This window comes from Frankliniella occidentalis, unplaced genomic scaffold, assembly GCF_000697945.3.
Source record: "Frankliniella occidentalis isolate FOCC.00 unplaced genomic scaffold, Focc_3.1 Scaffold24, whole genome shotgun sequence".
Lineage (NCBI taxonomy): Eukaryota > Metazoa > Arthropoda > Insecta > Thysanoptera > Thripidae > Frankliniella > Frankliniella occidentalis.
Window position 1 is genome coordinate 506,480 of NW_026267154.1, and position 3,609 is coordinate 510,088.

Genomic DNA, 3,609 nt, shown 5'->3' on the forward strand with positions numbered 1-3,609 from the left:
CTCTCTCTCTCTCTCTCTCTCTCTCTCTCTCTCTCTCTCTCTCTCTCCAACCCCTTCATCCCTTCCATCGTGCTCACTGTGTTTGTTTGCACCGGTGCGTATAGTACAACAACCAGAAAATTGCATCGCGCGTGATTTATTTAAAACTCGTTTATTATTCTTGCTATACCCAAAGAAAATAACGATTTATTATTTGCAAGATACATTTTTCTTTTCTTTTTTGTGATTGACAAAAATTATTACATTTGTACCACTCGGTTCTGATCAAATTGTTAGATCATGCACGCCCCGACCCTCCCTTATGAAATTGCCGCATTGCAGACCAGATGGACGTTTAACTCGCTGCACCCTCTTCTCTATTGACCCCTGGCTCCTAATCCTAAATAGATTGCCAGTTTTGTCACTTGATAATTGTGTCGTGCATGGGGTTCAAAAGCAGCACTTGCTCAGAGGGAGTAATCAGAAGATTTTTTGAGGGGTTCATCAGCCTTTCCGTTCCCATCCGGGCTCCTCAAAAAAAAGAGGTTTTCACAATTAAGTCATTAAACACTATATAAAAATGAACTTAAATCGTTGAGACGCTTTAATATTGTCCGGGAACTTGCCGAATATATTCTCATTAAAAATGAAAGTTTGCTGATAAAATAGTAATAAGCCACTTCACCCTTCATTTTTTTTTTAAAGTTGGAATATAGGAAAATTGTGGGTGTCTGAGACGTTCAAATGTTGAATAACAATGTTTTATTTCATAGCTGGACAAAAAGTTTCGTTATCCTCTGAAATATTTGTTGAACTTTACATTGCAATACAACGTCAACCCGCGTCGCAAAAAAAATAAAAAAATGCTGTCAATTATTACTATTGTTTTAAAATTGCACTTAAACCAATGATCTGAAATCATCTAACGAAAAGGTCAATGCAGAGACATTCGTCAATAATAGAGTTCTTTTAAAAATATATACTTTTCAGAAAGAGAGAAAGAAGCTCGCAGGGGTGAGAGGAAGTAAGCAACCCCTCGAGAGACGGAGCGGCCAGCCCCGGATCGCCTTCGCCTTAACAATCTTGGTTGTAAATCTCCATGAAATGTGGTCTCCTGGGGCCGCGGCGCTCTGCCTCGCTGCCCTCGCGCCGCCCCCGCGCCACCCCCGCGCTACCCCCGCAGCTTCCGAACGGCAAGGCATCCCTTTTCAATTGCGGTCTTATTTTTGAAATTTGTTGTTTCCCGATAGGGACATATATCGTGAGAGAGAGAGAGAGAGAGAGAGAGAGAGAGAGAGAGAGAGAGGAGGGCTGCCGCTGGTCTGTGTCTCGGACACTCCGACATGGGGTCGGCGTGTTTATGCGGACTCTCGCACGGGCACGGCGGACGCGTTGGGAGCTCTCTCGAAAATTGAACCTTAGTCTTCCCGGTGGCCTACCCTGGCCCCGTCTCTCTCTCTCCACCCCCCCCGGCTCCCGATGATCCCGCCATGCTCCCACGCACACCTCATACCTCCGCCTTTCGAACGCCGTATGCCATTCGTCAGGGAAGCCCCGCGCACGTCGCCCCCATCGCGTCGTCCTCCAGCAGCGCCAGCAGGACCTGGACGTGAGGACGGCTGCTCGGGTGAAAGGCAGCTGGCGCGTGCAGCCCCGCGCGGGTGAAAGGTTGCGGAGTCCAGTCGCCTGGACCACTTCGCACGTGAAAGGGATGCGACGGGCCGGACATCGACGTGAGCACGGACCCCCCCCCCCTCCTCCTCTCTTTAATGAGGCTAAAAGAAGTTCGCGTTTCAGTATGAAATTCACATGTGGAGTGAAAGCAGCTGCTGCTGCTGGTTATATACTGTAAAAATTGGAAAAAGTAGTCGTTGGTTGACGGGAAAATTTTCCATGTGTGTCGCAAAATTGCATCTTGACATTGTGAGTTTACAAGTGCAAGCGTTTCCAGGCGTTTCGTATCGACTCGGAATCGATCGACAATGGGCTGTGAAGCCTGGCGCTTAAAAACACGGAAAAGAATTAGCGAAATTAGCTAATGCATTCGATAATAGTATGGCCTTAGATTAGAATAATACCTCCCATAGCTAGTTCTTAGCTAGGAGAGCTAACATATTAGCTTTCACGGTTAGTTGCTTTATTTTGTAGACAACTGTCGTGGTTATTTTTTAGCTCTCTTAGCTAATAATCATAGATATGAGGGCTAATGTTCTAATCCAAGGCCTAGCGAATGAAGTTGCTTATGTAGAGAATTCTTTTTTTTTCCGTGAATCGCTTTGCCGAAAATATGGTTTTGTCCAAGACGAATATATGTTTCTTTTGGTTAGAAAAATAAAAATTAGGGGGGGGGGGGCACAAGAAAAACTTCTTATGCTATAGGTCCCTTCCTCGACCGCGCTGGCCCGGTCGGTAGGCTCGGTGAGCTAACCAAGGACTAGCACCTTCTAATTTTACTCGCATTCGCCGCATTCATTGCCAAACCGAAAGAAACGAAGACGTGGCGGCGTCTGCTTTGGACAAGAAGCACACACATGCCCCACCCACACTCATGTGGGAGCCCACGAACATTGAACTTGCCAACAACTTGCACTCCTCTCTCTGATTTGTTTTCTAAATGCAATTAATATAAATAAACACACAGTGCGCCACACCGGATAAGCGAAGGTGCTAACATGTCCCACCTTATAAAAAATCCACTGAGTTTTAGCACCTTTACGGGTCATTAGTGCCTTTCGACAGGCATTTGAACACAAATTTACTTAAGCACCCGCGTTTCAACTGTCTCAATCGACGGGTGGGTCGCAATAACTTCGCAAAACACGGTGAATCGTTTGGAGGCGCTAAACGCGCAAGGACGAAATACATAACAAGCAAACGCCCCCCCACACACACACACACTCAGATGGAACATGTGGCAACAGATCAAACTTAATTCCACGTGAATACGACCAACACAGGCGCGCGCCCCTTTCTCTCCATCATTCTGTCTCACTTTTACCATTTGGAACGCGACTGACCCCGGGTGGAAGGATCTGAAGACGAACTGCAGTCAGAACTCTAGTAATTTCAACATTGCAGTTAAACTGTAGTTAATCTGTACTTTTTCCAGCTTTGTGGGCCCACATCCGAAAAAATTGCAGTTAAACTATAGAAACCTGCAATTAAACTTTAGTTTAACTACAGTTTAACTACAGTTTTCGGCTACAGTACTGAGTACGGATCTTTACATCCGGGACCATTCAAACACGCCCCCCCCCCCATTCCCTCAAACCCACATCCACACCGCTCCGCCCCTTTCGCGATTTACCAGAGCAATCGTTCATCTCCTGTGTATACGATTTTATTTTTTCGTCGCTGTCCAAATCATCAATTAGGCCTCTGGTCGCGCGTCGGCAGGCGCGGTCGTGATTCCATCGCAGGACCGTCCAGTACTAATCGCTTTTCTCTTTTCTATCCGCGTGCTTACGTGTTTCGGGCCGCCAACCGACGCCCTTTGATCCGGCCTGGTCGCGACGATTTGATCTCCAGTTGTGTGCGTGTGTCGTTACGTTTTTCACATCTCTCTCTCTCTCTCTCTCTCTCTCTCTCTCTCTCTCTCTCTCTCTCTCTCTCTCTCTCTCTCTCTCTCTC